Genomic DNA, 7,678 nt, shown 5'->3' on the forward strand with positions numbered 1-7,678 from the left:
TTTGATATAGATACGAGTATCGCAGTTAGTTTCAGTTAAACAGACATCGTTTTCTGTCCAATTAATACCTGTATATTCAATTCATTATTAATAAATTGTAAGTAATCGGGAAAAAATGTATACCTTAATTTCCACGATACTACAGTATATTACCGATTTGTCAGACAATAGCAAAACCGTGTCTCACTTCAGACTATGGTCACAATAGATGTTTCTTCTGACGAATGAAATCTCCGAAAATTGAATCTCATATTCAATTGCTCTGACTCATCCGTATTCGTGAGAACTGCAATCATAGCCTCATTCGGATAGCCAGCAGTTTACTGACAAACGCATAAGAATGTAATATCTATTTAATATCTAATACGTTGTAGAAAATTAAATTATTCCCCGCAAACAAAAATTCCCAAATGGAACACAGAGCATATACTGCTCCATACCCTCCTCATCGTTAACTCCATCATAAACGAGCGTCGATCGAATTATCCAGCAAGAAACCGGCGCTTTCACCCGATCGATTCGACCACGGGGAGTCGGCTGGAATTGCAAAACGTCGGTCGGCGTAACACGAAGTCTTTATTCGAATAAAAAAAAAAAAAAAAAAAAGAAAGGGAAGGTTAACGGCACGCGGCGTGTGTGGGATGCGTTTCTTTTCGTTACCCTGTATAGGTTCCTGTTATTCGACTGATCGATCGAGGGCCCGCCATTTGATTGTAACGACCGCCTTTTCCCTGCTTCAAAATACCCGACCAAGCTACGATCGACGTTTTCTCGTTTTTATCGATCGTCCAACGCACGAATTATCCGCGTGCTTTCGCGACACTATCTCGAGCGGAATTCGCCACAGCTGCGAGTCGAATGATTATGACTGGCTATGTTGGCCGAGTTATGGCTTCCGATACGCAAGTCGTTTGCACCTATATTCTTATCCCCTGAATAATGTAGTAACTTTGCGTATACAACGGATAATTAACATGGTGCGGAATGTCAATTGGTATCAAGGTATGTATGCGGTACGGCGGTATATAACAGTAGATATGTATAGTGTTTTACAGGATGTTTCTTTTAGCTCTTAGACCGCGATTAGGCGGTCGCTGAAATAGCTTAACGTAACGAACGTTGGGACAAAGTAGCGTGGCATTATAACGTACATTACCGACCATAAATCATCGGACTCTTAGTATTGTTATATTGTATCAGGGTTGTTTGGAAACTTTGTAGAGAAATTTATCGAGAATTTGCAACGTAAATATGACATAGCATTTTTAAAGCATTGGAACTTTATTTAATAATACATGTAGTTTCTTCGGATGATTTTTAGTTTGCTTTTGCATACTATGATCAGCTTTATGATTATTTTTCTAATGAAATAGTTTCTGGTAATAATTTCTTTGTAATAAATTTCACGCACACATAGAGTAAACAGTTTGTTGGTATAAAAGAATTGTATTTTATTCTTTATTTTATTAAATCTTAATTTTGTGAAGAATAGAATGAATAATGGTGGAATAATTAAATCTTTTTTAATAAACATTATGTTTAACGTTAACAGGTGTTCTATATTTTGCAGACGATTTTATACATACTTCCTTATGAATCTCAAACAAAGTCGAAATTTGCTAATATTTGTATAACGTGGTTTAAATTATATATCGAATACCAATTTTTCCTCGGGTCGATTACGAGTTGTTTTGTTCAACATACCTGAAACAAAAATGAGAAAATATATTTAATAGATCATTACGTGATATCAATGAAAAAAGTGTATAATTATATATAATACTTTAAAAAATTATCCATATAATACGAAATATTAAATATGTATCAGATATAATATTGCATATACACCTATTACAAAGAGATCATATATATGTATGTGTAAATATGCCACTTAAGCCAATTACAAGTAATGAAACTGACTACACAGATTACATTAGATTCAAATTAAAAAACAATCAGCAATTCTATCAAACTTCAAGAAAATCCACGCCAGGAATTAATTTGCGAAATCATAGATTCTAAGAAACTCTTAAACGGTATACGTATGCCATAGGATACGTTTAGTTAAACGTTCTCTACGACGAGGTCCATTAAACGCCTCCATCAAAAAGACTCTTAATCCAACAAGCGTCTCCTGTTTTTTCTTCAAATTCCCCGAAGAAAAAAACTTTGGCTGAAATCAACGACCTCGCCTCTGTGGCACCTTCTCGTCTCCAAAACGATCATGAAACCAAATTTCTGCGCGAAATGCCAGCGACATTAGATCACGATCGCGTTTAGCCCCGGCTCTTTCATTTTTTTCTGCTCTCTGGTCGACTATGCTAATTCGAAGTCTCAATATGGCATTAAATCACGGCGGCTGAGTTTCGCGAACACGGCACAACAGACATCCTGCTAGCTCATGAAAAGCCGAAAGGCGAACTCGGCAGAAGATAAGGTTTCTCGCCGCTACGAAGCTAGCAGCGTGCCAACCTGGTCACCGCTTTCCTTTTCTCCAAACGAGAATTCCTCGAATTAGAGGGCAGCACGAGCGTGGGGTACGCAGACCGCTTTTAAGGGAACCAGTCTGCGTATCGCGTGCACATTGCCACGAATTTCATCCATTATATGGTGGAGAGTTTTGGGTAATTAGCCGTGTCCCTGAACTAATCCTTCGTCCATTTTCTACTCGGTCTGCACACTTTGTCTCCGCTATCGCGGTCCACCATCTAATGGCTCGTGATAGAGGAGCGAGAAGAAGAGAGTGTGTCTCTTTGTCTGGACCGTGGCTGGCCAACGCTCGAGAAGATTCTCTTCCGAGCGAAATGTCAAGAAGGAGGCGGTTAATTCTCAGCATTTACCCAGCCGGCAGTCTGACCCAACTATTCATTAGACGGCAGTGCTGCATCCCGTAGCGTCCTCTTCTTTTTTTCTTTTTCTTATTCTTGTTCTTCTTCTTCTTCTTCGTCGTCGTCTTCTTCGCGACGATCCGAGACGAAGAAAAACTTGAGCTAGGATGACAGAGAAAAGAGGATGGCGCGAGAAAGAGGCAGAAAAGAGAGACGTTGTGCAACCTGGTTCGCGACTCACTTACCATCCTCCAACTGTGTGATTTCGAACAGAGAAGCTTTGACTGAGCGAAGTTGAAACGTTCCAACGGATATTGGGAAACTTGGAATTCGCTCTCTGGCGTTCTATGAATTAATTAGAGGACTCGACTAGCTATGGATGGCAATAAATTTGCCAAGATAACGTTACTCTCAAGGTAACGCTGTTGGTGTTGTAACGAAGTCTAATGGATATAGAATGGTAATTCTTTATCGTCTCTCGGGGATGTTCCGGGAGTGGTCGAAACGAGATATGTCTTTGGCACTCGTTCGCCCTAAGTAGCTGCGTACTTTTTGATTAGTGAATTAGTGGAGATAACGTTGATGAGTCGCCAGTAGCAGCTAGACTTTATCTTAAAATTTTATTACTCTTTTCATTTATTTAGTATAGAAATTAGTGTCCTACTTTTGTATGGCTTGAATGTGTTTAGCAGTTAACTGTACGAAATAATCGAAACTATACGCGTGTTTAAAATGTACGCATAACTGTAAAATCATCTTAAAACGTTCGATCCTTATACAGGTACAGGGTACAGGATACGATACAGCAAGATCTGATTAGGAGTATGCAAAACCGAGCAGTTAAACTTATTGGAAATGGAGGATGACACATACGTTACTAAATTATTGTTATAATTTTATTTTATGGCCTGCTGAATCCAAGTTTTGCATAATAAAATATCCTGTTATACCGGTTCCATAGTTATAAAACAAGAATTATGTTTTTCCCACTTTTCTTTCTTTTCAGTAAATGTGCAATCTATCCTTTTTGGGGGAGCAAGAAGTAAATTGTTTCTCGGTACGATTCGAGGTACTCGTATGACATACGTAATTCCTTATTATACTAACCACAATACACGTGAATCTAAATATTATGAGTGTGGGTAGTTACGTCATGGCATTTGTCAATACATTTCGTCAAAAGCATAAAACATGAAAATAAAATATACAAATAAGATAAAAGACCATTCGAGATGGAATAAAATCTCTGATCCAAAGATCAAAGATTTATTACGTCATTTATTTCTTCACAAGAATGAAACACCCACTATCACAAAATCAGCACCTCGCTAAATTCTTCTTGTCACTCTAACCATATTCGGTGCCTACATCCTACACTCGATATTGCCAACCGTTTCTATCTCGTAAGTTATCTGCCGACGTTGAACAAAAACACCACGCTCCAATTTTCACACAGCACGATACTTGTCACCGGACTTCCTTACAACGGTTCTACCTGTTTCGCTTTTCGAAGGTTTCCCGTGCATTCGCCAAGCCTATCTCTTTCATCGTAACTATTGTCAGCCTACGCGGCACCGTTCGTTCGCACGCAGTTGGCGAACGCAAAAAAAGAAACGGGGTAGTCGGAGAATCGAGAGAAGGATGGTAAAACCGACTTTCACTTCGCTGGCGCCAATCGACGCGGTGTACACGCTCGTCATCGTTTAACTTCTCGATGATCGGCGCTCGGTTGCATAACTTCCGCCGGATTCTAGCTGTTTTTTCACGAGATTTCTCGTTCTCAGGTGGAAGTCGCGGCACCTGCATTAAGTGAAGCGATAATACAAACGCATCGCGTGGGCAGTTTAATGCGAATCGTTCGTCAGACTGTTCTCACGCAAGTCGATACTCGCGTCATCGCTCGCGTCATTCGTTCCTTCTTTTCTCTATTCAATTAACCTCACGCTGATTCGGTAAGCTTCCTAGTTCTAAGAAAGTTAACTCGATCGTCGGAGAAACGGTCTCTCATATTCTGGGCGTGGGTTACTTGTTCCAGGTTTGGGCTACTTTTATCTGAAACGACGCCAGAGATGACAATTTGAAATATTGAATCATATATACGCAATATTATTGCCATTAACATAACCAAAATCATTGCCAAATCGAAATTTAATCCATATGTAACTCAAGTTGGCTTGAGATATTAAAATTCAATAAAATCATATCAAGCTCAATCCGAAATTAACGTAACTAAAATCACTGTGAAACCTAAATTTACCCGAGTCTATTCAAAAGCATCTAATCTAAACCAATAATCGCATCTAAATCAACCTGATTAATTAATACACTTGAAATACTCACAAATTCGAATTAAAATTGAAGCAACTGAAAGCATCGCCAAAACTAAACTACGTCCAAATGTATAGCCTAAATGAGCATGAAATATGAGAAATTAATAACCCTAAACCAAAGCCAATCCGAAATAAATCTAACCAAAATCATTGCTAAATCCACGTCCCTTCTCTTTACTCTCACTCTCCCTTTCCCTTCCAACATAACCAGCGGTGAACCCGACTAAAATTCCTCGAGCTCCGGATCCACGATCGTGAGAAGCCGTTACAACACCCAACAGCTCGAAGACAAGTGAACCAGTTCATCCGTCAGGAGGGAAGTTGGGGTTCAGCCGGAATTATTGCCACATTCGCGGCTTGTCACGAGTGAGGATAATGCTGAGATCGTTTCGCGATCGAAAATGATCAACTATATTTTGTACCCTGCTTCCTGCGAATCTATCGTCGTCATTGTGACGACAAAAGAGAAAGACACAAACGTGGAAGACTATGAACGATGTATCGTTTGTCGATTAACATGGTTCACCGACAATAGCGTTTCTCACGTTTTGGGATTCGTTGTACATAGCGAGGTGACGTAATTCCACAGGTTGGAATTTTGCTGGTGTACGAAATCTCTGATGCCTGAGAATTTCGTATTAAGATGTCCTCGATCAAAATCCTGTTAGATTCATTGAATAATTTTCGATCTAAACGTGTTTTGCTTTCGTTACAAATATTTGTAGTATTAGAGGAAAATATGAAAGAATCGTTGTTAGTATACGTTTCCTTTCGGAATATTAAAAACTTTTTTGTCTGTGTTTAAGGATAAAAAATAAAAAAAAGTAAAATCTGAAATACCGAAACAACATTGATATGAGCTAAAGAAAATTTCAATTTGTAGCTTGCTGACCAACCTAGAAAAAATGGACCTAGTTCTCGAATTAATTATCAATAGTAGCCTACATATATCTACATATGTGTGTACGATACACCATTCATACATAGTATAAATACAACTCCAATGAGTGTTCACATTATTTCGATTCGAAATCCATATATGGTAACTGAATGACTACGAAACTATTTTTAGAAACTCTACACGTTACCATGTTTGCTACAGTTAAGAAAAAATTCTCCGTGTCTGCATTCATAGCAGAGGTATGAATATCCCTACTCCAGCTTCATTTCCATTCACCTGCAATTGTAAGTCGACGTTTCACGCGTACGCCTCGTTTCCAGGCCTATCATTTGATAGTTGCAGGGGGCGAGATCGCAATCGTCTCGAACTGATTTATATCTGGTTCAATCGGTGCAACAAAAAAATGCCAAATATTTAGCCGCCATAAAAGGCATGACAGAACAAAAGCTAGGAAATATATATCACGTTTAAGAAACGAAATTTTTTAGCTAGAAATAATAATAGACATTTCGAGAAACACAAAATAATAAATCGAACCTATTGAACGCCATCGACAATGAAATATAAACACATTCGGTATCTTTTTGGCGTACTTTTTGCGTATGTATATTGTATTTTCGACCAATCGCGGGGAGACACAATCGCGAGAAAACACGTCAACGGGAGTCGTAAATTCCCGTTACGATTATAATAATCGACACCATGAGTTGATCGATCCCCTGATTTCCGTTAAGATAATAAGGGTGGTTGAGTTAGTATAACGCTGCGATTAACAGGGTTATAAACTTTATATTTCCAACACTTATGAGGTACATGTATACGTTTAGTAAATGATTAATTTAAGGAGAGTAACCCGGTAATGACTTGTTGACTATTCTAACGACGAAGAATAAGTAAGTTACAGTGCAGATGCTGTGTCGGAGGAAAGCTAGCGATGGGTGTGTTTAGTGCACGGGACCATCGGATTTGTTGTTTACAATTTTGGTTAGGAAAGTGAGGGCAGTAGACGTTGCTTCTGATTGGATAAACGAAGGTTGGTGGACTAGGAAGGGTCTTAGCCGCCCTTGATAGAAAGTTGATAGTGGGAAGCATCGTACGTGAGAAAAACTAACTTTCCTGTGTCAAGCCGTGGTAGACAATAATCTTTAGAAAATGATTTAGAAACAAAAGATATTTGTTCTCACTGTAGATTTTAAAAAAATTTGAAATAAAAAAAATTTTTTTTAAATGTTATTCTATATTTTCGCTTGTACCACCAGTTACCAACCACCCTGTATAAAACATTTTTCATGCGAAATTTTTACGAACTATTCGATCCAAACCACGCTAAAATGAATTTAAACACTTTCTAACATTTTCTTTACACGAAAATATCACTTCTTTGATATATTTTGTATATTAAATATAATTTTTAAGAAACAAAGGGACGTGTTTAAAAATCCAAAGGAACACAAAATAATCAAACTCCTACTACAATCCTATTACGTGGCAATCGATCTAACCCACGTCAAAATAAAATTAATTAGATTAATATTTCCCGACACCTACTTCCTGTACATGAAAACACACATTTTTAATATTTCCCGTGTATCATAGGAAAACGAAAAAATGAGAGATCC

The sequence above is a fragment of the Bombus huntii genome, chromosome 2, assembly GCF_024542735.1.
Source record: "Bombus huntii isolate Logan2020A chromosome 2, iyBomHunt1.1, whole genome shotgun sequence".
NCBI classification, from domain to species: Eukaryota; Metazoa; Arthropoda; class Insecta; order Hymenoptera; family Apidae; genus Bombus; species Bombus huntii.